Source organism: Enhydra lutris, unplaced genomic scaffold (assembly GCF_002288905.1).
Source record: "Enhydra lutris kenyoni isolate GAN:26980312 unplaced genomic scaffold, ASM228890v2 scaffoldscaffold14, whole genome shotgun sequence".
NCBI classification, from domain to species: domain Eukaryota; kingdom Metazoa; phylum Chordata; class Mammalia; order Carnivora; family Mustelidae; genus Enhydra; species Enhydra lutris.
The window spans coordinates 41976662-42003556 of NW_019154098.1; the positions used below are offsets into that span (position 1 = coordinate 41976662).

At 43.1% G+C, this 26895-nt stretch overlaps 1 protein-coding gene across 2 annotated transcripts in view; it reads left to right on the plus strand.

The window, feature by feature from the left end:
- The window catches only part of LOC111146533 (pleckstrin homology and FYVE domain containing 2), a 71745-nt gene that overhangs the window by 1590 nt on the left and 43260 nt on the right, over nucleotides 1-26895 (plus strand). The window contains exon 2 of one of the 2 annotated variants that reach the window (XR_002640540.1): nucleotides 3762-4843. The exons of the other annotated variant lie outside the window; for it this stretch is intronic. The gene's annotated coding sequence lies outside the window, so the exon portion shown is untranslated. Of the gene's footprint in view, nucleotides 1-3761; nucleotides 4844-26895 lie in introns of those variants that run through there. 2 annotated transcript variants of the gene reach the window in all.

Here is a 26895-nt window from a genome sequence, read left to right on the forward strand (position 1 = left end):
GATATTGACCGAGCCCCTACTGTTTGCCAGGCACCGTTGCAAGTCCTAGAGATAAAACAATACACAAAACCAAAAGCCCTGGTCTCATACAGCTGACCTCCTGGCAGAAGAGACAACAAGCAAAATGTGTACACAAAATAAGTAGCCTGGTAGGTGGTAGTAGGAGCGATAGGGCCTGCCATTGTGTGTGCACTCCACAGATATTGATCGAGCCCCTACTGTTTGCCAGGCACCGTTGCAAGTCCTGGAGATAAAACAATACACAAAACCAAAAGCCCTGGTCTCATACAGCTGACCTCCTGGCAGAAGAGACAACAAGCAAAATGTGTACACAAAATAAGTAGCCTGGTAGGTGGTAGCAGGTGCTAAGGAAGAAAAAGTAATCCAGGGGAGCGGTAGGAAAGAATGGATTGAATGGTGTTCACGGTTAGCCTTTACAGCCATTTATTGTAATGGTTAAAGGTAGAGAAATGGTCATAGGAGAAGCTGATGGGGAAAATGGCGGGTACTGATCATTGGAATATAGGAAGCTTCCCCAAAGAGGGGACAGAAGTTGTGTTCATGCTGGACACACCATACCCCCCATGCACACACACACATACACACACACTTAACACAGGGTTCCTGAGCAAGGGGGCATCCTGTCTCTTCTAGCCAAGATGGTCTATTGTGTGTCAACATGAAATGAGGTTCATTAAAAGAGTTTCCCTGAATGTAAAAGCAGAACAAATTATGAACTCTTGTAGCCCCTGGAAAGTTCAGTAACACACATTTAAACCAGCTTTTCAGTCGAACCTTTCACAACCATGGTTAGATGAACCTGTTGATTAGGACACTGTAATTTAAGCCCAAAGTGGTGGGGGTGGGTTTTCCAGTCCTGTGAATCAGATATCCAGTTTGCCTAAGGGAGAGACAGAGGGTGAGGTAGTTTCTGCCGGGCTTTGCTCTGGCAGTTGAACACAGACCAACACCAGACCTTAAAGAACACTGTGCTTGCCGGTCTGTCTTTGAAAACATCTCTAGAAGCCGTTCAACTGACTCTCCAGGAGAATTGCTTACTAACCTGATTATTTTTTAAATGAGATTAAAAGGCATTTCTTGACCAATCTAATACTGGACAGTAGACATGAAGATGGAAAACTTTAGAAAAAACAAAGATTTCCTCTTTGCCCCTTGCTTTTGTGATATTTGTCTCCTCTTTTAGTAAATCAATAGACAAAGATTACCAGATGGCTCTCCGGGACCTTGTTTTTGAGTCACGTTTACATCCTAGGTTCAAATTCCACTTCTATTAATTTTTAAGGCATCTGGTAGTTTGGGGAGAAGAAATTGTATTATCATTTCTGTAACTAAAATGTGGCAACCTTGCAGAAAAAGAAATTAGGGCCAAATACGCTGACCATCAGGACCCAGGGCCATGTCCTGTTGTCACATCATCCCCTCTTTAATTTGAGGAAAGCTGAACTTGAAAGTTAATGCTTAGCCAGATCCTCCTGCCTGGTTCCCCACGCAGGCTGGCAAGAGGATCAGTGCTGGGCAGCCAGCCGGAGAGCAGTTACAGGAGGCTGGGGAGCTGCCCACCCCAGGCACAGTTTATTCTGTGCTCTTATGCAGAAGGAGGAGGGCTGCTGGGGACCCTCGTTACTCATTCACCACACCCACTCAGAACCCGGTCTGAATGGGTTCGTGTTATTATTTGTTGGCAGATTCTGCCCACGTCCCTTCAGGGTAAACCCTGGCATCTCTGAAGCTGGCTTTGTCTCTCACTCCATTGTTGGGTTCCGGCTGAGATTCTGCATTTTGAGGTCCTTAAAGAACTTTGCGAAGTAGAAGGGACAAGAGAAGAGGCAGTCACACAGGACACACTGGTTGTGCTATTCGGACCAGTCCATCCAGTTCCAAGGGACTCCCGCATCTTGAATAGATAATGAAAGGTTAATGCGCAGCTGGTCCCCATTGACCTGCTACCTTATCCTAACATGCTGGGTAAAGGGGGGTGGTTCCTAAGAAGGGCTTACAGAACACAGGGATGACAGGAATGACAGCTTTACAGAAAAATTTACGCTTGCAAATATTACACTTATAAGCCAACGTAGGCTCATTGATGGTAACGAAGTTACCACTCTGATGCCCCGTGTTTACAGTGGGCCACCTGTGTGTGGTGAGTAGAGGGGACATATGGGAACTCCCTGTACTTTCCACTCCACGTTTCTGTGAACCTAAAACACTTTTAAAAATAAAGTTCAGGGGCACCTGCATGGCTCAGTCATTAAGCATCTGCCTTTGGCTCTGGTCATGGTCCTGGGGTCCTGGGATCGAGCCCCCATCGGGCTCCCTGCTCAGTGGGAAGCCTGTTTCTCCTCTCCCTCAGCCTGCTGCTCCCCCTGCTTGTGTTCACTCTCTCGCTGTGTCTCTCTGTCAATAAATAAAATCTTTTAAAAAATAAATAAATAAATAAATAAAATATAAATAAAGTTCTTTAAAGACTAAAAAAAAAAAGAAAAAGCTGCGAGATCTCCCCGTTCAAAGTAATTTCATAGCCCAGCCATTACCCACATATACAATGAGGATGAAGTGAAGTGAAATTAAATATCCTTTGTCTTCAGGCAGCAGCTAGTTGATGTAATTTAAAATACAAGTGTTAGATTTAAAACTGAAAATCTTAATAGTTACCGTTAATTAAACATTTGGGGTACCCTGAACTAAGCATTCATCTCATGGGCTTCTTAAAAACAGCTCTGTCAGGAAAATGCTATTATTATCCCCATTTCACAGGAGAGGAAACAGGCTTAAACTGGTTTAAAAAAAATTGTGTCCAGTCACACAACCAATAAGCAAGCAGCTAGGAAATTAGCATTAACTCAAGGAAAAGCTGAAGGAGAGGCAAAGTCATCAAATATTTTTTTGCCTGAAAGAAAAAAGAAAAACAAAATAAACACACAAAATTTTAATTAAAAATGAAAAAAAAACCCCACAAACCCTTACTCTAAAGGATAAACAAGCTGTAGTTGACAAGCTTGGATGAAGGGGGAAATAAAAGAGTAAATACAGGGACATAGAGAGTGGGTATCATTTTCTAAGCAAGATACAGCTAGTAGGGGGGAGGGTGAAAACAATTCTTCCAGGGAAAAAAATAGAAGCTAAGTTTGGGGAAAGAAAGTAAAAACAAGCGAAGGAAGGACATAAGAGAGGAACGAAAGAACTATTTTGAAAGGGTGGGATAATCTCATTTATATAACTTACATATTAGAATTAATTGGTTTCAAGAAAATAATAGTCCTTGGTGGCATCGAATGGGCAAATGCTTAAATGCTTAAATTGCTTAAATTTTAAGCACATCTGCCTTCGACTCAGGTCATGATCCCAGGGTCCTGGGATGGAGCCCCAAGTCAGGCACGTTGCTCAGGGGGGAGTTTGCTTCTCCCTCTCTCTTGCTCTCTCTCTCTCTCTCTCAAATGAATTAATAAAAAATCTTTTAAAAAAATTAAATACTTAAATTCAATTATATGTTCCTTTTTTTTTAAAAAAAGATTTTATTTATTTACTTGACAGAGAGAGAGAGCACAAGCAGGGGGAGCAGCAGACAAAGGGAGAAGCAGGCTCCCCACTGAGCAGGAAGTCCAATGCAGGACTCCATCCCAGGACCCTGGGATCATGACCCAAGCCGAAGGCAGATGCTCAACTAACTGAGCCACCCAGGCGTCTCTCTATTATGAGTTTCAATAAAAAAACCCTTTAAACAGCTTTTACTTTTTGTTTAGTATAGCTGCTGCTGCCTGCCCTCCGTCTCCTAGAGCTTAAGTGGATGTCCTGCTGTCCCTCCATTAGTGTCTGGCCTCTGGTGGGGTGAGTTATCTCATTGTGTGGTGCTTAAAGATATGTGTAGGGTACACTGTGGCCCCAGACGCAAGCCAGTGGCTTCACCCAGTGCTTAAATGAAGAAACAGCCACCTGTTCTGAAACTGAAGGAAATGCTGTTTGCCCTCCTGAGGCTGTATCCTGGGCTCTTCCTAAAGGATCTCCAAGAGTCTGAACTTGGCAGGATTTTTGCCACGTGAGCTATTGTAGAATGTAACCCCCATGTACGGATGGACTTGAGGGGCAGCTGTCCTCCCACTGCCCACCCAACTGCACCCAAACCCTAGAACCAGGCATCAGGAGAAGCCACACCCAATATTGACAGTGGGTTTCCACTCTCTGTTCTCTGCCTTAAAACATTCATTCAAAGGACACCTCTTCATTTCAGCATTCTTTATCGGAATTACACCAAGACCTCAATCATCCCAATCAACAAATACCACAAGGAGTTTGTTCAAAGGCCTCTATCTTACCACCTCAAGCAAGTCATTACCCGGGGTCTCAGATTCCTTATCTGGACACACAGAGAGGCTCAGATGACCTGAAGCCCCTCCAGCTACAAATTTCTATCATTGTGTTCACCTCCTGCCTCACAGCGGCGAAAGCGGGAGTTAAAAAGAACTCGAAATCTCAAATTCTAACCAATGTATGAACTTCGGATATGCTACCCAAGATGGACCAGTTCACGCTCAGACTTAAGAACATACACACTTGCATGCCTAGGCCCATGCAGACGGCCTCCACCCCCTACACCAGACGCAGGCAAACACAGCTGTAGCTTGTAAACAGAATAAGAACAACAGTCTCTATCACTGCATTGGACTCCATGAGAACGTCTTAGGACCAGCTGATGATAAGGAGGTCCGCAAAATGATCCGTCCTTTATGGGTAACTTATACAGACTTCTGCTGTTAGTATTACGAAATAGCAAAAGGAGGTGCACCTGGGTGGCTCAGTTGGTTAAACGGCTACCTTGGGCTCAGGTCATGATCCCGGAGTCCTGGGATCAAGTCCCACATCAGGCTCCCAGCTCCACGGGGGGGATCTGCTTCTCCTTCTGACCTTCTCCCCTCTCATGCTCTTACTCTCTCTCAAATAAATAAATAAATAATCATAAATTTTAAAAAATAGCAAAAGAGATAAAATAGTGATGAGCTAATATTTAATTGTCAAGCAGTCACAGAGAAACCCAGAGTGAATTCAGAATGTTTAAGCTTCCAAATGGTTCACAACTCTCAGAACAGCACATCAATCACTCTGTGAGTTTATCAATCCCTGTAGCAATTCAGAGCCCCACATCCTACCTTGGGTCTCTACTTAGATTTTTATTCCAGTTACCTTTTATTTCTTTAGTCTATCCTCGTGTTTCTGAATTACTTGCCCGTGGATTTTTAATTAAAGGAGTCAAGGCATGAATAAGTTTATAAATCAAGAATAACCATGTCTCATTTAAGGATTGTCAGGTGGTGAGGTCCCCACAGCATCAGTGATGTGCATTACTTGGTTTCTAAGTGAGTTTGGGGTCTTAGATCAAATGACAAGAGATTTAGTACAGTTAATCATCACCGCTTATAAAAAAGGAAGCATAACAAACAGAAACTGTATCTATTTGTTCACATAGGTCCTAAAAAAGCAAAATGTACAAAAAGAAGATCTGTTCCACAGTATTTACATGTTCCTGTTTAGAGTGGGGTGGGGTGAGTGCGGCAAGGGTCAAACCTCAGCTTTCCGAAGCTCCCCCGCCCACCCCACCCCCCATAGCCTGCGTAGCCAGTCTCCACTGTGGCACATCCCCGATCAACCTCTGAGCAGCTGCCGCAGGGCCCCTCACGGTCTGGCCCCGCCAGTCACTCTTTCACGAACTCTACTTCTCAGCCCCACTGAACTACTTAGTCATTGGTTCCTGGTGGTGTGAAAGTCCCTCTTCTCTGCACATTTGACCATGCCCTTCCCTCTGTGGGAAAATCTTCCCTCTCCAGTCCAAGGAAGGCTGCCTTCTTCTAGAAATACCTGAGTCTTCATCCCCCTACCCTCTACTGAGGGACTTCTGAATTCATTCTTCGGAACATTTGCAGCCAGCCAGTCCTTCCCAGCACCAGATTCCTATTACCTTTGGCCAGTGGCCAAAATGTGAGCCCCCTGGTCATCTCTTTGCCTATACTCTAACCCCAAAGAGCTTTGAGCTTCCTTGCCAGTGACCACCTTCCCGTTGCTCCCTTCCCTCTGTAACATTTACTGAGCCCTCTAGAACTTCATTCCATGTAATCTCTCTCTCACACACCATGATATCACTACTGGGTCCTTCCCTCCATCTCCTTGGGCTAAATGAACCCTAGCTCATTCTTGCAAAGACACCATTTCTCCTTCATAGCCTTCCCAAGGAGATGCCGCTCATTCTCCCTCACCCAAGAGACTATATGCAGGAGTTGGGAGAACCCCAATGTCAGCTCCAGCTAATACTAAACTAGCCTTTATACTACACTCTGTCAATGTCAGACATCGACCTCCAGACATTCCTCCTCTTCATTCAAGGAGCCTTTAGCACTTCGCCCAGCCTTCCTTTCCACACCAAGTCCTGCCATTATCTTGGGTAGCTTCAAGATCTTAGTTCTATTGATCTCAAAAGAATGTCCCCTCAGTGCCACTTAAGCCACACTTCTCTTGGCCACCTCCCAAATCTTGTCATCACTCAGAATTGTTCTTGCTATGAAGTCTTAAATCCAACAGCCTGCTCTGATCATAAGCCACCCCTTTGCATTTCAATTACCATCCATCTTTTATTTCAGCAAGACCTTTGGTATCTTGATTCCTCTACTTTCTCCTTCTCTATCAACCTATTTTTACTTCAAATCCAGACTCCATGACACATTGAATTAATCACTGTCTTCCAAATACCCTCAGCTCCATGGCTACATTCATTACCTTTCCACCACACTCTCCCTCAATAAATCTCATGTACTCCGCTTGGATCTTTCTGGCATTTAATTTCTTTTTCTACATAAGATGTGAAGTCATTTGCTTTGCAATTTTTTTTTCTTGAGGAACCTGTCATCTGTGTATTTAATTTTTGGAGCTAGAGAATTATCTTGACATAGATATAGGTATAAAGCACTGCCAAAAAAAATTTTTTTTGCTTCTGATACATGTTTATAGCATTTTTACAATGAGATGTTTCCAAAATCATGACAGCCACATGCTCTGAATATTTATTATGTGGGGAGCATGGGTATTAGAGCTTTGTAGATTCTCATTTAACCTACCCAAAAATTCTGCAAGGTATTAATAGACCCCAGCTCTCACATAAAGAAACTAAGACTGAGAGAGATTATATAACCAACAAGATTATGCTGCAAGTCCACAATAGCCTGGGTGGGAATATAATTCTGGTTCTGATGGAAACTAAAGCCCATCTCCTTTCCACCCGTATTGCTTCTCCAGTGTGGGAATTTCTGTACCCATCCAGTTCACTGATGGGCTTCTTAGCAGTGCCCAATGGAGAACATTAGTTAAGACATGTAAAAAATATGCAACATTATAAATCAACAGCTAAAGCACCAGAGATTTTCCCCCAGAATTGGAGTTATGGATGACATCTCTTAAAGAGATTTTTATTCCATGCCCATGCCATATATTTTTTAATATTACATAATTTCTGGGGCACCTGGGTGGCTCAGTGGGTTAAAGCCTCTGCCTTCTGCTCAGGTCATGGTCTCAGGGTCCTGGAATTGAGTCCCACATTGGGCTCTCCCCTCAGCAGGAAGCCTGCTTCTCCCTTTCTCTCTCTCTCTCCCTGCCTCTCTGCCTACTTGTGATATCTGTCTGTCAAATAAATAAATAAAATCTTTTTTAAAAATTACATAATTTCCTTTGTTGATATGTACTGTACCAAGATTTTGTTTATAAAGTCTTATTATAAGGGAATCCTATTAAAAAGTCAGCTCCCAACTTTCTTTTTTCCCCCTAGAAATAACAGTGATACCAACTTTCAAAGCCCGTATTTTCCATACTCTAATCACCATCATGTTCTATGAGAAATTTCTAACATCTTGAATTTTTCTTCAGCCATACAGCCTACAATGGGATACTGACAAAAACGTTAGTAGTCACCGGAGGAAAATTTTTCTGCATACATACCCTTGTAATGTGCCATATTTTTTGTAGTTACCAACTGATCAGTTTTGCCCTCTGCCGCCCTAAAAACCAGCCATAAGCTTCAACAAAGAGGCAGCTTTTGGTGTCTCTGTTCATTGGAAAACAGAGAAGTGGGTCCTCTGAATGTAAATAAACAAATTCCAATTGTCCCCAAAGAGAAGTTAGTAGAAAAGCTTTTCCTCCTGCCCTTTGGGAGGACTCCCAAAGCAATGCGAAGTCTGTCTAAAGTGAGTTTTGTTGTTTTTTTTTTAAGTGAGTATTTTTACACCAGTGTGAGGAAGGATTTGAGTAACCTAAGTAAGAAATCTGGAAAGAGGCGACAAGGAGTAGCAGAGACATTCTTCACCTCTGCTCGAGTAGATTCTGTTTTTCCAAAGTGCATTTTGAAAAGGCAAAACCCGTTGCATCTTCTTCTGCAGAGAGGCAAAATCAAGAAAAGGCCCCTGCTTGGCCAAGGCAAGGGCACCAGAATGATGGAAGTGGCCCACATGCCTTTGGAAGGGATGTCCCTGTGGTGGGCTCATCCTTCCAGCACTTGGAACACCTGGCTGGGTGGCCGCCAATCCCATTGCACCCACAGAGCTGGCCTGTTAGACAAGGACGGGTGCCTGGCCATCCTTAGCACCCTTGGTGCTGGAGGAATTAAAATATCAACCAGCGACAGAACTTCCTTTAAGCTTGCAACGCTTTCTTAAAGAAAATACTGTATGCATGCGGACTCCTAAGACATTTATCTTTCTCCTAAAAGAGGATGGTCTAGTGGACCCTGTGATGGCATCCAGTTCAATTAGTAGTTACTGGGCACCTACTCTAGGTCAGGCACTGTGTGACGCACTGAGGCTAAAAGCATGAACAAAGCAGCCCTCAGCCTCATGGGTCCCCAGAAAGCCCAAGAAACAGACCACATAAAGCGACTCTAGACGGGGCAGATCAGACTAGCAGATGAGCCCAGTTCTGGTGGGGGGTGGGGTTCAGGGAAAAGAGGGGCGGGCTATAGGGAGAAGGCTGGGAAGTGGTCACTGTTGAGCTGGGTTTTCTCCAAACTGCCAGTGCCAGGAAGCAAATCTCAGTCTTTCCTTTGAAAGTTCCCCAGTTCTAAGAACTCACACAGGCCTGGAAAGAGCTACATTCTTTAAATACATAATATCCTAATTAGTGGCCATCCTTGGAAGCCAAACAAAGCAGTTCGGAGCTGACTCCAAAGCCACTCATCTGATGACAGGCTAGGACAGAGAATAACTTCAAATAAGAATAAGCCCTGACTTGGCTATGTTTTGCTAGCATCCCACTTAGGAGCATTGCCTAATTTACTCACTCCTAGTTTGTTTTTTTTTTTTCTCTTTGTCATTCCAAAGCAAGATAAGTATATCTCCAGTCGTGTCCAAAGGGAAATCTTAACAAATTCATAAGGTAAAAGATGCAGGTTAAAAAAAAAAAAATGCATGTAAACTTGACCTTAAAAGTATCATTCTGTTTGATTCCAGCAAGTGAGCAAAAGTTGTTGGATCCAAGTCAAATGTTTCCTAGCAGGGCCTAGCTTCCTCTTGGTCTAGAGGCCAACTTTATTTTTTAAGTATGGGTTACTTAAGCAAATGTTCATCCTTCAGAATAGAATTATAACCTATTAGTTGATTCTAGTGTAGGACAGTAGACTACATTTCTTCTTTCTTTTTTTTTTCTTAAGATTTTATTAATTTATTTGACACAGAGAGAGAGAGCTTGTACAAGCAGGGGCAGTGGCAAGCAGAGGGAGTAGCAGGCTCCCCGCTAAGCAGGGAGCCCAACTCGGCACTCGATCCCAGGACCCTGGGATCATGACCTGAGCTGAAGGCAGATGCTTAACCCACTGAGCCACCCAGGCACCCCTGTAGTAGACTACATTTCTATCTTGAGCTGTAACATGCATTCATTCCAAAAATTTCTGAAGCACAGCTTATGTACATAGAGGAATTCAAAACTTGAGTTCTCTCCACCCCTCTCAATGCCTCACACCAACCTTATTTTCATCATAGAACTTTTACTACCTGACATCCTATTGTATGATGTACTAGGACATAAACTTCATGAGGGCAGGCCCTTCCGTTCCTTTGACTTCTGCTTTGATCGCTGTTATAATCCCAGAGTCTAAACAGTGGCTGGTAGAAGTGCTTGATCAATGAGATACTTGCTGGTTCATTCAGGTGAATGGATGAGTCAGCCATTGTGCTGTGTAGTTGACATAAGTCTACAGAACATAGTAGTAGCTGCCTCATTTCTATATAAATAAAGGAACTGGAAGGTCTTAGTCCAGGGCTGGATGGAAGGCATGCATCTTTACTCTGGTTTGTGTAGCAAGCACATTGTTTCTACTTAGATCATGGGTTGACTTGGGGTGATTTGGTGCAGTGAATAATGGAGATTATGGAAAAGCAGCTGAATTTTACCACTAAATGGGTAAATAAATAAAAGGATAAATGTGCTTGATTGAATAAGTATGAAAGTTTCTAAAATAACAATACGGGATCCTTTCCCTTGTGTCACATTTAGTAGGGTTAAATAGCCTCATTATGATAAATATAGTGGATGCAAAACATACGTAAATGAAGTGTTGAAGACGCCCCAGAAAATCAGCAATTAAATGAAAAAGACAGCTGAGGATATTGAGCTGAAGCTTATCTTAAGAGTAGGAATTTGCTAATGTTGCTTATTTGCAAAACTCTTTGGCGGTTCCCTCAAATACCCACAGAGATTTCCCCAGCTTCGTGTAGCCTCTTCAGGTTAGACATAGCAGCGTGACTTTGAGCCAGTGTGCTTGGGTTCACACCATGGGTTGGCCGGTTATTAGCTGTGTTAACTATGTTGCTATCCCTGCAAGTCAAGGATAATAATAACATACCTATATCACAGGGTTCACACAAGAATTAATTGACTTAATGAATGTGCTTAGAAAAGGGCCTGTCATACAGAGCAACATCAAGTGATAGTTGTTACTATTACTGTTGTTGTTATTAATGGAATCACGATTATTGTTGTTATGAAAAGCTTAGTATGCCTAGAGTTGAAAAAAAATTACTCATTATGATTAAAGGCAGTTCCAGTTTCCATCCTAGGCAGTGAGGTTAACAGAGTTCAAACGAGGACCCATGCCAGAGGGAAGGACAGTTTTAACCATCCAGCTAAATCTTGCCCCTAAAATACATACCACTGCTTTTAATGGAAAGGGAAGTTAAATTGAATTATTCCCATTGATAAAACATGAACTTAGCTAATAGAAGCATTACACAGGAGGGAAGCTCCCCATGAAAATAAAGAATTACTGCATCCTTTGTTGGTAATGGCATAATTGGTAAAAGATAAAAAATGGGAAAACCTAAATGTTCAACAGTAGGAGATATAGACTACTATATAGTCACTGAAATCATGGTGTACAATCTACTTTCTGCCTATATGGTTGACTCCTGGTTGAAAAATCAAGCTTTTGGAAATCAGTATGCTCCTGAAAGAACTAACTTCTAGAACTTGAAGGCACTGATGGTGGAGCCTAGGTTCTGATGACTGTAAAGTTCTTTGGAAAATCCTGCAATATGGCGACTCATCTGTTGCTTGCGGGGGATCTCTAGGGCTCCTCTCATTCCCACCACCTACTTTGTTTTCCAAAGTCAACTCCTAGACTGGAGTAGAGGCTGGTGGGCTGGTGTCTATGGTTGGACTGGAAAAGAGGCTGCTGTTGCAGGTGTTTGAGACAAGAGATTCCTGGGGGCTCCTGAATCCGCTTGTCTGCAGTTGCTATGAAACATTAGAAAGGAGAGAGGAGGCCCTTTATTTCCTACTGCTCCGTGTTTGTAAAGGGTTTTTTTACAGGTGAGAACAGCTGATGCTTTAGTGGTAATATTCCGATCTGGAGTCTCTTCTGCTTCTCCAGGGTGAATTCTCTTAATAAATTTAAAAAAATAAAAGTGTCTATTGCTACATCTTGAGTGTTCAGAATTGGGAAGAGGTGATAGAGCACTGAACCATGAAACAATGAACTGGAGGCAGTCAGGGGGCAAGGTGTGAAACCTCATCTACCACAGCCTGTGAGACAACAAAGGGAAGAGATAAGAGAAAAAGCAGAGAAAATGAGGTGGGCAGTGGCTGCGGACAGCTGAAAAACCCCATACAGGTGCAATGACCACACTCTCTGGGTTAAATATTGGTGTTCTGAGTACGAGGACGAAACCGAACGCTATTGGAATATTTGGAACTTATGCTTTCCTCATTCTACAAAACCTTAATGGGAAATGAGACAGATGGTGTCCCAAGAAGAAGAAAACCTAATAGCTGTGCTTGGGAAATCTTGAGGAAGTTGAAAAGTAAACTGACAATTTGAGAAGTCTGAGGACACTGGAATTTGAAGAGAGATGTTTAAAATTATTTTTTAATTTAAAAAATGTTTATAGTAGAAAAGTTAGAAAATACTTTTTAAAAGCATGAAGAAAACAAACTATCTGCAATCCCACTACTGCAAAGTAGCAACTCCTGGTATTTTGTTATATTTTCTTCTAGTTGTTTTTCAAGGATTTTTTTTTTTTTATTAGAGAGAGAGAGGGAGGCACTCATTGTGTATGAGCACACGCGCACACACACATGTGAGTGGGGGAAGGGGCAGAGGGCAAGGGACAGAATCTCAAGCAGACTCCCTACTGAGCTTGGAGCCCAACATGGGACTCAATCCCACAACTGAGATCATGACCTGAGCCCAAATTAAGAGTCAGACACTCAACCGACTGAGCTACTCTAGTGCCCCTTTTCTTCTAGTCTTTTAAAATTGAATGTGTAATTTTTAAAAACTGTAGTAAAATACACATAACAGAAAATTTCTCATTTTACTCAGGTTTAAGTGTGTGGTTCCATGGGATTAAGTAAACATCACCACCTCCAGCTCCAGAACTCTTTTCTTCTCAAAACACGGGAACTCTGTACCCATGAATTAGTAGCTCCTCATTCTCCCCTCCCTCCAGCCCCTGGCAGCCACCATTCTACTTTCCGTTTCTGTGATTTTAACTAAACACATAAGTTTTATCTAAAATTAAAATTATACTGTATATAGTTTTGTGCCCTGCTCTTGTTAATTAATATTATATCCCTCATACTGTTAACTAGTCTTGCCAATGTCATTTTGCAATAGATTCTATACAGATGTTTCTTCCTTCCTTTCTTTTTTTTTTTTAAGATTATTTATTTATTTATTTATTTATTTGTCAGAGAGAGAGAGAGAGAGCGAGCACAGGCAGACAGAATGGCAGGCAGAGGCGGAGGGAGAAGCAGGCTCCCTGCAGAGCAAGGAGCCCGATGTAGGACTTGATACCAGGACTCTGGGATCATGACCTGAGCCGAAGGCAGCTGCTTAACCAACTGAGCCACCCAGGCATCCCCCTTTTTTTCTTTTTCTTTTAAAATTGTGCATATTTGTACTTAAACTTAGTTTTATAAGTGACATTCTGTTGAATGTCTTAAGTGACTCCATAAAATTAACAGATACTGCAACGTGTTCAGCAAAACAAGATTAGTACTGTCCCATGGTGTCTTCTTTTTCTACTTCAATAAAACTACACTTGTTAGAACAGAAACAAAAGAAAAATAGCTAATCTAAGTTAATTTTCTGAGACCATCTTAACACAATACACAAGTATGCCAACATTCTACATTTTTTCCTAGTATAATTATATACATAGTTAAAGAGAGGATTATAAAACATAAAGGAACCCCCAGGTTCTTATAACACTCTCTTTCCTAAAAGAGTTACAAGAGTCTTGGCCTCATTTCCATGTTTCTTTTTTCTTGGACCAAATTTAGACTAAAGGAGAAAAACCTGAGGGTGGTTACTTTTAACCTGAAATGATTACCAAGAAGAAAACTTTTCACTTTTGTAATGTGAGAAGAGGAAAACAGGACAGTCTTCCTTTGGAGGTCCCATCCCACTCCCACAACCCCTTGGCTTATCTGTTAAGGTGTCAGTGGGATTTTCTGTATGATTTCGGGATCATTGGGTGGCAGGCACTGGGTCATGCCCTTCCCTAGGTCTGGAACGCCTCTCTAGAGGAAAAGAGCCAAACTTACAGCTGTGGCAAAGGGGAAGTAAAAATCCCTGAATCCTAAAATCCTATTTCCTCCTAGGGCCTCATGTCCCAACAAGCCAAGCCCTCCAGGGACCAGGCACTATGAAAGGAACAGTGTTTTTTTCCTTTAAACCTTAGAAAATACAACCATGCTGAATCAGCCATATCCCAAGCTTATTGAAAAAGGCCATTGCTAATGGTAAGATTTCAGCTACATCTGCGCTTTAATGTGCAGACCTCAAAGTCTTTAGTACCATTGAAGCCTCTCCTCCTATTTGTCAGTGTGGTGGGGGCACCACCCCAATCCAGAGAGACCCATTTTCCTTAAAAGCTGGCTCTGCTCTCTGGCCGTGTTCTGAGGGGTCACCACCAGTTCTCCTGGGCTTCCGGCTGGCCAACAAAAATGGCTGTGCTCATCACGCCTGCCTGCACATTGTCTGCACTCCTTCACTTCCGCTGCCTGGTCGAAACTTCCATGGTTCATGCCAGGGTTTGACTATGAGAGGAGCATGCAGAGGAGAGAGCCTGTAGTGATGTTGCCTGGAGACCAACCTCTTGAATGTCCCACCCTTCCCACTTCTTCAGCCCAGGTTACTGTCCAAGCGTTCTCACGGGCTTGCAGGAAGCACCCCCCCCCACCTCGGTGTTCCACTCTCATTCCGAACTACCCCACCTCTACTGCCTCACCTCTAAAGCATTTCCTATAACTGGGCATTTGCAAATGCCTATAAAATAATGGCTCTTCCATTAGTACAAGATTGGCCTCTAATGCTTTCTCTGGTACCCTTTTCATCGCTTCGGTCTTCAGGGGAGCATCTGCAAAAGTGCTTTCCCAAGCCCTCTCCCTCTGAGACTCTGAGAATGTTTGGGCTCTTCTGCATTGATCTGGGCTGCAGATAATGAATCCCTGAATCATACATGAGGCACTACAGTGAGTTGAATATGGGTGAGTCTGTCTGATCTAGAAATTGATCTTAACCAATCAGAGAAGCTAGATTGTAAAGGTTTGATCCAGGGGCAGTCAGTCCTTCCCCTTCTCGGCTCCTAATCAATTCCTGTTGTGCCTCACTCTGTGTAAGGAATAAATATGCAATCACAAAAAGACACTGAAATGAGGATATCCGTAAGAATTAGGTTTTAAAATTATTTCCTCCCCAGGATGCGGTCTACATGCAAAAAATAGACGAAGGGAACAATAGTAAACAGAAGGACAAAGCAAGTAATTAAAACTAGAAAGCAAGTTTTGCTCCACAAAAACCATGATGGAATTGTGGTTCGATTTTTCCTCTTAAAGAAAAAAAAAAAAATTACTGATAGTAAAAAGAAAACAGTCTGATTTGCTGAAATGTTTGGTTTAGAGGCTACTTCATAGAAGGTCAGATGCAAAGTTGCCTTTGACTTTCTAAATATATCATAGTTTGAATACACTTGTTACTGATTTTCTATAGGTTTAGTTTCACTTTCTGCGTGTTTTTGGTATATGTTAAACCAACTTCTCTTCTATTCTAGAGCTGGCTAGTTTGGGATCACATATTTTTAAAAGTATATTAATTCAGAGGGTGCTGGGAAATACTGGCTAAATAAGTCAGCTTTCAGTATAATTTCTGACTGGAAACCTTTGCATTAAAGAATTCTGAGTCACTGTATCTATTATGTCCATAGAAGAACACATTGTTTTCTATTTTTGTAGGCATTTCCTGTTTTACTTTTACATACTCTGTGATGTAGGTATGACTATTGTTTTGTTGATTCTTGTTCACCGACAAGCCAAAACTCAGCAAAACCAAGTTCTTTTTCTTCTTCCCCTCCACCCCGCCCTCCCTTGCCCCAAGGTTACTATAAAAAGCAGGAAAAAAGTGAATGTTGGCTGCCTCCCAGGTTAATGTTCCATAGTTTGGGTGAAGCCAGATCTTGGAGCACTTTTCATTTAAGCAATCTAATTCTGAGTCAGGTAAATACACTTGAGCCAAATTAAAGTCAAGTGTTTAATATGTTTGCTTTCAGAATAATTTTATTTACAGTAATTGCTTTCCTGTTTTTCATGCAATACATTGTGTTCTCAGCAGGGCAAAGAAGTGAATTTAGACACTCCTGTCTGGTGACTTGGTCCATTTTCTTTGCATCTGCTGATAACATCTGGCAGTATCCAAAGTTCCAATCTCAAGTGATTCACATAATATACAATGTTGCCCTTGTCTGGTTTTCTCTTAACTGGGACTGTCTAAGAGGATTTGGGCTAAGAAATTTCCAGAAAGATAATAGTAGAATCTTAGATTTGGAAGGGACCTCTCAGGTCATTCAGTGCATTTCCCACCCAATACAATGATCTCTTCCATAGCATACCTGCCAGTGGCCATCACCCCTTGACTCCAAACACTTCTAGGGACGGGGCCCTCACAGTGGACAAGCAGTTCATTCCACTTTTGGATACTGATGATGAGGGACAAAAGGCAGAAGCTGACATCCTGCAACCTCCCCCCAGCCCCCACTCCTAGATGGGACAGTGTGAGATTCTTCCAGGGATCTCCCAACTATCTTAATGTTAATTCCTTGCTAGAGGGGAAAACAACATTAACTTGACAATGGCAAGGCCTCTGGTATCTTTAGGACGTCTTTAACCTATGGAAGTTCTTTTGAAAACTTTATTTTCCCTTACCAACCCCAACCCCATAGCATATAATCAGACACCCCTCACAAACCCCCTGCAGTAGCTCTTTCTGCCCCCCGGGTCCTGTCCCCTTGCTTTAATAAACCCCCATTTTGCACCAAAGACATCTCAAAGAATCCCTGGTGGTCTAGTGGTTAGGATTCCGTGCTCTCAAAGAATTCTTTCTCGGTTGTGGGCTCTGGACTCCACCCCACCTCACCTCACCTACATTCCAAAACCCCATTACCGAATTCCTGGAAAGTTCTTCCTCGTGTTGTCATGATGAACTGAGATTTTGTCTCTGTAATTTCCATCCATTGGTCCTAATTTGATTATCAAATGATAAATCATATTACGGTCATAAAATTCAAATTGACAGTAACATTTCAATTCTTCTTTCCCATGGTGAAAATGTAAATAATTCTCATACTGCCTCCTAAAGTGACTTTCTTTCTCCAGGTAAACAACATTTCTTGTTCTTTTAACTGTTTGTTCTCCTTTTGTGGCTTACAAAATTGAGATTCTTTAACTTGCCTGAGGCAGAAACCCCAACTCAAAATGGCTCAAATGAAGAAAAAAAGTATTAATTTACTCACTGAAATGTCCACAGGAAGAGGAAGGTTCTGGCCCAGTCAATGCCATTAGAGCTTGGTCTCACTTGACATCTGTGTCATACAGTATCCCATCAGGATTAAAAAAACACAATTATTTATACAGGTAAAGTTTAATCTAAAGAACTATTAACCATAACAGGGTGTTGGAATAACAAGGGATTGGCTATAAAGAGAACTCTTTTTTTTTTTAAGATTTTATTTAAAAAAAAAAAAAGATTATTATTATTTTTTAAGATTTTATTTATTTTTTTGACAGAGAGAGAATGATCACAAGTAGGCAGAGAGGCAGGCGGGGGTTGGGGGGAAGCAGGCTCCCTGCTGAGCAGAGAGCCCTATGCAGGGCTCCATCCCAGGATTCTGAGATCATGACCTGAGCTAAAGGCAGAGGCTTAACCCACTAAGCCACCCAGATGCCCCCAAGATTTTATTTTTAAGTAAGCTCTACACCCAACATAGGGCTTGAACTCACAGACCCGAGATCAGGAGTCACATGCTCCTCCAACTGAGCCAGAGGAGCCATAGAAGTAAAGAGAATTCTTTTAAAAATGCAGGAATAACACGTATAAAGAGCAATATTCCTCTTGGCACTGGGATAGAGTATCCAAGGGAGAGCCAGCCATTCCCATCCCCTGACCCCGAGCTGAGATCCAGACCTTGTTGGAGAGGTCACAGCTCTATTTCACTGACTGGCAGACAAGGCTGTCATGCTGTTTCAGGAGAACTTCCTGGAAATGCACCCCTGGGAATTTGCTGGAAGTTCATCCTCTTAGAATGCTGGGGAAAGTTTAGATGCTGACAAGTAAAGAAAAAAATATTTAAGGGCCCATCTACACTTTTGCAGAGCAGACAATAAAAGTTGAATTGGGGACTAAGAGACAATAGATCAGTAACTGGCAAACAACCATTATATTCCTTTCCTCTCCTCAGGCTCTGTACACACTCTCTTATAATGGCAAGACGGCTGTCAGCAGCCCGAGTTTCTATCTCCTCCTTTTGGTGACTCAGCTGGGAAGAGAGTACTCTCCCAAGTATTACACCAGATTAAGTTTAAACAACCCCAGTTTGTCAATCTTGTATCATATGCTCATTCCTGCACCAATCATGGTATCCTGGTGGCTCTGTTGCCCCAATGCGCCAGCCCTGAAGTATCCTGCCCCTGGAGGAAGGGGGTGAGTCTACCTCATCCCTATCAAGTATACAGAGAAAATTCCAAGTAAAATCAAGTTGTTGATACCAGAAGAAGGAATGGCTGATAAGCAGGCATAAATCACACAAGTGCCTGTTAGGAGCAAAGATCTCAATCAACCAATGCCTCTCTCTGTTTAATCACCTTTGTAAAGTCAAACAGTAATAATGCCTATTTGAGCTAGAAGGGATTTTAAAAATGCCACACCTTTATTCCTGCCCATATTTAGAAACAATTGAGAAATATAGTCAAGAATCAGTAGGATAGAGTACAGCATTTCAGCTTTATTAGGGAGAAAAGTTGATATTGATGATGTTCAGGGGCTGACCCAGTCTCTGGTACTAAACAGCCCACGGGATGCTGCACATGTCCCTGTCCTTCAGGCCATATGCATTGGCAACTGTAAAGCTTATGACATAGGGGGTGCCTGGGTGGTTCAGTAGGTTAAAGCCTCTGCCTTCGGCTCAGGTCGTGATCCCGCTGTCCTGGGATTGAGCCCCAGATCGGGCTCTCTGCTCCGCGGGGAGCCTGCTTCCTCCTCTCTCTCTCTCTCTGCCTGCCTCTCTGCCTACTTGTGATCTGTCTGTCAAATAAATAAATAAAATCTTGAAAAAAAAAAAAGAATAAAACAACAATAGTCACATTACCTTTGCAGTTAAGCACGGCTGTGGTGATTATAGTGGTATAATCACCATGTAGAAAAGATTTTAGACTGTCCACATTTGCAATCAGGAACAGCACCTCACAGCATACACAATAAAATTCTATGATCTTCCTAGTATTTACACACACACACACACACACACACACACACACACTCAGAGTGAGGAGAAGAGATTTACTGGTAACTGTCAGAAAACAACTCTCCATGGATCTTTTTGGGGTTTTTCTGTATGGCTGGCAAGCTCAGTTACTGACCTCCCTTTATTCCAGATCATATTCTTTTTTTAAAGATTTTATTTATTTATTTGAGAGAGAGAGAGAGAGAGAGTGAGTGTACACAAGCAGGGGAAGGGCAGAGGGAGAGGGAGAAGCCGACTCCCTGCTTAGCAGAGAGCCTGATGCAGGGCTCCATCCCAGGACGCTGGGGTCATGACCTGAAACAAAGGCAGACGCTTAACCAACTGAGCCACTCAGGTTCCCCTCTAGACCATGTTTCTTAGCCTCATCTAAGAATGTTTATACAGTGAATAGCCTTGGAATATGGTTGGAATATAGAAATAGCATCTCCCGGCAGAGCGAAGGGCAGCCATGTTTACAGTCCAGTATAATAAAGATAATGTCTCCTCTGGAGCAAAGGGTATTATTACTGCCCATTGTAAAAGATTCATGTTTCCTAAGCTCAGGCTTGCCTCCTGTAACTCACCCCATTGTGTGCACAGCTGCCATTGGGTTCTCTCCACATTACCCCAGCAGCTGTGTTTATTTTGTGACCTTAGTCCCTCCTCGTGGCAAAGAAAATTGGGCCAGTCTGGGCGCCTGATTCTAGGACAGTATTACATTGGCTGGTCAGTATTTACCCTGCACCCCAGCTGGACAATCAGAACTCTCTCTGAGAGAATGAAGTTGCTACTAACGGGAACAGGAAAGGAAAGGCTGCCTAGAAAGCCTGAACATGAGTTAGATCTGGGGCCACCAACCACGGTAATAGCAAGTCAAATTTTGAATGGAACAGATGCACACAAAGAAACAATGTTGCTGTAAGAAACAGAGACAGAGATAGTGTAGCCCAAGAGAAAGAGAGAAAAAGTAGCTTTGGTTCCTGATGGCTTCCTAGTCTCTGCTAACAGAGATCTTTATCATAAGTGTCCTTTTTCTAAGGACTTGAGTGAGTCTTTGTTTCAATCAACCAAAGGAGCCTGACCAAGATAGCCGGCCATGTCTGTAAGCAAACGTCTAGCTGGGAGACAATACACTCTTGCTCTATCACAAAAGACTCTTCTTCCAAAAAGGGACCGTGAACGTGCATAGGAACCAGAAAGTTGCCTTTAAGAATGTTATTTTTAAAAGGAGAATTTTGTGGGGCACCTGGGTGGCTCAGTGGTTAAGCCTCTGCCTTCAGCTCAGGTCATGATCTCAGGGTCCTGGGATCGAGTCCCATATCGGGCCCTCTGCTCTGCAGGGAGCCTGCTTCCTCCTCTCTTTCTCTCTCTGCTTGCCTCTCCACCCACTTGTGATCTCTCTCTGTCAAATAAATAAAATCTTTAAAAAAAAAAAACTGCCTTTACTAACCAAGGCAGTTATTTAAAAAAAAAAAAAAAAAAAAGGAGAATTTTGTGGTATGTGACTTATATCTCAATAAAGCTGTTATTTTAAAGTGTTTTTTTTAAAGAAAGCTAATATAAATACAAATTATTGAGTTTTTCTTGAAAGTACCAGAGAAGTCATTAAAGACAAATGTGTGGGATAGATTGAGTCTGCCTGAATGTAAGGAACAAGAGGGATGTGGGAGTGTGATAACCACATGTCCTGGGTCATTTGGATCGGTGACCTAAGAGCTTGGACAGTCCCAGGGGAAACCTGAGGGACCCAGGACGGCCCTGACTATGGAATTAAATAGTCTGGGCAGCAGGTGTCTGGCTAGGTTCTGTGCGCAAGCACTGTCGCTTAGGTGACCTTAACATCTGCTGGCGTTTCTCATCCATTAGGATGGCCATTAACCAAAGAATAGAAAACAACAAATGTCGGCATGGATGTGGAGAAACTGGAACGCTTGTGCACTGCTGGTGGGGACGTAAAATGGTGCACCCACTGTAGAGAAACTGCCATACTATTTTCTACAGGAAAGGAAATCCAGTTACACAGAAGATGTTGTCCTGAGTGGTGGGTGTGGAGTGGGGAGCCTCTAAGAGGAAATGCAGTGAGGTTAGCACAGAGAGAGCATTAAATGGCTCCCAAAACCATCCCTCAGGTTTTACCAAGATGCAGGACCCAAAAGAATTGGGCAGAGGCTTGAGATGAGTCTCAGACCAACGTGGAATACTTAGGGGCTCTCTTCTCTGTAGTGCTAAGCTCATGCATAAATATTAATATTCATATTCACATTATTTTGAGTCTGCAAATTATAATATCATAAATGGACATGGCATCTAGACCCAAGAGCATAGGGACAGGCTAAGGGGATGGAGTGCTGGGTGAGCCTTGAGGAGAACACCTTTGTCTGAGCCAGGGGAGCTGCTGCCTGGGCCCTAGGGACATAATAAATGACCCCCTCCACACACACTATAGATCCCCTGGGATAGTGTTTCTAATAATGTGTCATGTGACATTCTGCGTGTTCCATGTAAGAAAGGATTTGATCTTCCAATAAGGCTGATCTAGGTCACTGTCTGCAACCTCTCTACCCCCTTTGCTGATATGGAAACAAACTTTAATTGGTGAAATAAAAAAGTGGCTTCTCCAAGATTTTGCAGATGGGGCCGTTTCTGCCTCTCTTTAGGAAGTATTTTGCTACACTTCCAAACAATTTGAAGTTGCAGATCAGTATATATATATATTTATAGGAATTCTTCTTTTCTCTATCTTCTTTGAATTACCTTTATCAGGCCCCCTGGATAATGATAGAATGTGTTCTTATCAATTCAGAAAGGGGATCCTAATGTTGCCCCATGGAATTAGGGCAGTTCCTCCAGTAATCATGCCCTTAGTCCAATAGTAGCCAGTAATGGTGGGCAGGTGTTCTTAGGACTAGTGGCATGTACCTGAAAGATGTTTGGAGAAGGAAAAACTTCAGTTTGAGGTCATGGGACAGAATGAACATATTTAACTCTATAGCTGTGGTCTCATTAGCATCTTGCCTACCCCACAAACCATGCTACAGACAGAACAAGCCTCAGCCTCTTACCCAGCAACCATCAAGATGACTTTGCAGGAGTGCCTGGGTGGCTCAGTTGGTTAAGCAGCTGCCTTCCACTCAGGATATGATCCTGGAGTCCTGGGATTGAGTCCCGCATCATCGGGATCCCAGCTCAGCGGGGAGACTCCTTCTCCATCCGACCCTCTCCCCTTCCATGCTGTTTTTCACTTGCTCTCTCTCTCAAATAAATAAATAAATAAAATCTTAAAAAAAAAAAAGATGCTTTTGCAGAACTCTGGATCAACAGACATGATTTCATTGCTCTGTGGTGTATCGTTCGTGGGTGCCATCCACTTAAGAAGCTAGATGGGCTATTTAAGCAGTTCCTACTCTCAGCAATGTGCAGCATTAGACACATTCCAGTACAAATAGAACTAACACAAACTGAGTGCTTGCTCTGTCCCAGCCACAGTTCTAAGGGCTTTTGATGCTTACTCATTTAATCTTCAAAACAACCCAGTAAGGTAAGGGCTATCATTATTCTGATGGAGCAGGTGTAGAAACTTAAATAAAGAGCTGTTAAGTCACTTAATCCAAAAGCAGCAGGCAGTAAGGGGCAGAGCTGGGGTTTGAGCCCAGAATATCTGGAGTTAGAATTTGTGCTTTTAAATCTTTACACTACTCTGCCTCCCTTGTACTATATGGTTTGATACAGTGGATAATTATACATCAGAACCACATTGTCATCCAGTCTCCTGAAGGACCTTTTGGCCCTCTTTAGGGTTGGTTGTTTGCCCCCCTCCCCCTACCATCAAGATGTCTTTGGTTAATATCCTTTCTGGATCCCAACACTCAGTGTCAGTTCTGTGATTTGTGTTGCTATGGAAAATTTCTGGCTGAAAGTGGTTTTCTTATGCTGATTAGTAAATAACTTGTAACTTTTTCAGGCAGTGAGCTTCTGGAAAGGAATTATGATTACTTTTTAAAGATTTTATTTATTTTTTTTTTTTTTAAAGATTTTATTTATTTGTCAGAGAGAGAGAGGGAGAGAGAGCAAGCACAGGCAGACAGAATGGCAGGTAGAGGCAGAGGGAGAAGCAGGCTCCCTGATGAGCAAGGAGCCCGATGTGGGACTCGATCCCAGAACACTGGGATCATGACCTGAGCCAAAGGCAGCTGCTCAACCAACTGAGCCACCCAGGCGTCCCAAGATTTTATTTTTTTAAAGTAATTTCTACACCCAACGTGGGGCTCTAACTCACAACCCGGAGATTAAGTCGCATGTTCTGCAGACTGAGCCTGCCAGGCATCCCTGGAACGGAATTATTATTCCATCTCTCTGATCCTCTAGTTGGAGGTGAAGCCTGATGGGCTGGCCTGGCTTGTGGGACCTGAGAGGCCTGGGCAGGGAGGCTGAGGCTCTCACCCATGGCTATGAAGGGGAAGCCAAGACTCTCAGACAGGTTGGGGACAGCCAATGAACTCAGGAGTTTTATTCTAACAGGTCCCCTCAACAAGGTAACATTGAGGTAGGTACAAAAAGCTAAAGCAGAGAGGAATGGATTCAGAAAGCCAGTGAAGACAGGAGCAGGAAGAGGCCAGCCAAAAGCAGTCATCAGAGGGCCTTCCAGGCAATTCTGAGCAGCTCTGTGCAAGAGGAGAGACACAGGAAGTTGTTGCCAGAAGCACAGACAAGTCTGAATAAACTTCACAAACATCAGGGAAAACTTAAGATTCTATTCAAATCTTATTAATTTTCATATCCCTTAAATATGCATGTTATCACTAGAAGCAATTCTGTGCACTCTTTTCACTTAGTGTTAATGAAGCATTTCCAGTAATCAACAGAGTCTACATTCTTGGATCTTTTCGTTTTAAGACATTCCTTCCTATTGCTCTGTGCCATTTCCTTACTCTTAAAGCAGCAGCTCCAGTATCTTTCTAGATTGGGCAATGCTTGCTAAGGTGTTGTGGACATGTGCCTGCTAGGGCAGCATTCCCCCAGACACACATACACCTGGGCTCATACTCATTGTGGCATAGAATCTTGACCTGAAGAATTTTCCAGGTCCACCTTGCCCAGCTGGCTACCTCTGATAATAATAACCAAAGGAGTCCTGGGACTCATTGCTTCATAAAAACCTCAAAGAACTAACTGAGAAAGACAAAACCCAGACTACAGAAGAAGAAAAACTTATATATACCAGTTATCCTACACATGACCAGATAATCTGTAAGTTTCAAGTATTGTCTAGAGTGATTCTATGTTAACTCTTAAGTCCTCTGGCCATGGTTAACGCTTTTGTCCTTGCAATCCTGTGACTCTTCTGGTTTTGTCATTCTGATTCTGTTGATTTCATTCTTTTACTTTAAACCCTCCATTGAGTTCTGCTGCTCTAAGGATGAAACCCATGTTCCCAACTCTGGTCAACAGAATAATGACCCCAAACATGTTCACATTCTAATGCCTGGAACCTGATTATGGGATCTGACATGGCAAAAGAGGCTTTGCTGATGTCATTAAGTTAAGGATCTTGAAATGAGTCAATTGCCTTGGATTATCCTGGGTGGGCCCGATGTCATCCAAAGGGTCCTTATAAAAGTGAAGCAGAAGGGCCAGAGTCAAGAAGGAAGATGTAAGCAGAGATGGCCTCTAGAAGTTGGAAAAATGAAAAAAATAGATTCTTTCCTAGAACCAGAGCAGAAGAATGGTACTGAGGAACATTTCTGTGGAAGTGTCAAGGTTTCCACATTATCTTTTTTGATGTCATAGAATTACAGTCTTCGGAAAATCATCAAGCACAATGTAGATATGCATAAGCCACGATGTTTATTAAGTGCCCTCCATGTGCAAAGACCTCTGCTTTTTTTTTTTTTTTAAGATTTATTTGTTTATTTTAGAGGTGGGGAAGAGGCAAAGAGAGAGAATCCCAAGCAGACTCTGTGCTGAGCGCACAGAGCCCGACGTGGGGCTCGATCTCACAACGCTGACATCACCACCTGAGCCAAAACCAAGAGTTGGATGCTTAACCAACTGTGGCACACAGGTGCCCCAAGACGTCTGCTTTTGTATATAATTATAGTATGTTGAACAGTGGTGCCCCCCAAATAGGTTCAAATATTAACCGCCACAACCTCTGAAATGACCTTATTTTGCAAAAAGTTCCTTACAGATATAATTACAGTAAGGATCTCAAGATAAGATCATCCTGGACTCAGGGTGGTCCTAACTCCAACAACAGATGTCCTTAAAAGAGAAAACAGAAGGAGATTTGAGGCACAGAGACACACGGGGGCAAAGCCATGTGAAGACAGTGGCAAAGATTGGACCTATGTCACCACAAGCCAAGGAAAGCCTGGAGGCGCGAGAAGTTGGAAGAAGCAAGGAAGGATTCTTGCCTTTACTCCCTGCTCCCACATATGCTAATAGCCATGTCTGGTGAGTCGTCAGAGGAAGCACAACCTTGCCAACACCTTCAGAGGGAGTCCAGACTTGGGGCCTCCAGAATTGTGAGAGAATCCACTTTTGTTGTTTTAAAGCCTGGCTTATGGTCAATTTATTATGACAGCCACAGAAAATAATACAGCAACCTTCTCCATATTTCTCCATGATGCTGAAAGCTGCTAAGATCCTGTTTGCCTATCACACGGCACGGCAGACAAAAGAGACCTTGCCTTCCTGCTCCCTCTCATCCCTCCATGCTTCTGCTGGTTCCTGTCTCATCTCTCCTGTGCTTTAAGGACTCACTACACACTTCTCAGTGTAACTTTGCTTTCGATATGCACAGTGTACCCAACGTGAAGATTAAAAACGTTCAGCAATGGGGATGGCCCAGGCACTGCCCAGCTGGAATGGACACTGGTTGCTGGGATGGAGCGCGGACCCGAAGGCCCCCGCCGGGCCAGGCATTACCCTTCTAGGGGCTGGATCGTGGCTGCCAGATACTGGCAAGAGTCTCGCTGGGAATTCTCACTGTGTTCTGGAAACTAAACTCAGTGGACCATCTCTGTGAAACCCCACCACCACTAGACGGGGAAAGAGACTGAGGCTAAAGGAGGTTCAGTGATGTGCCTGAGGTCCTGTAGGTGGCAAGCAGGTGGCAGAGTGAGGGCCTCAGAGCCAGCCAGCTTGGCTCTGAGCTCTGTTGTGGAGCATGTGAGGAAATGCCTGGACAGGGCCATTTTTCTCTGGAGTAGGGAATCCTTGGAAAAGGAGTGTCATCCAGACTGGGGCCCTCAGAAACCCAAATTATTTATTTCAGGAAAATGGCATCCTAGAGGATACTGGTTGACTCATCATTCAGTCCCAGTTGGAGCCTCAGACTCAAGGAATGCAGGAACCCCGAGGGAGAGCAGCCATGGGTATGAGGTGCCCCTCCACTGGCACCTCGGGTTGAGGTGAGCTCCAGGCTCATGACACAATCATGGCAGAGAGCTCAGAGTACATGGAGGCTGAGGGACTTCCAGGGAGTTGGGAATGAGAGCCAGGACCTCAAATGTGAGAACTTGGTAAGATCTCCTGAAGCCTGAGGTTTCCCCACATGTGCTTTTCTTTCCCAGCCTGC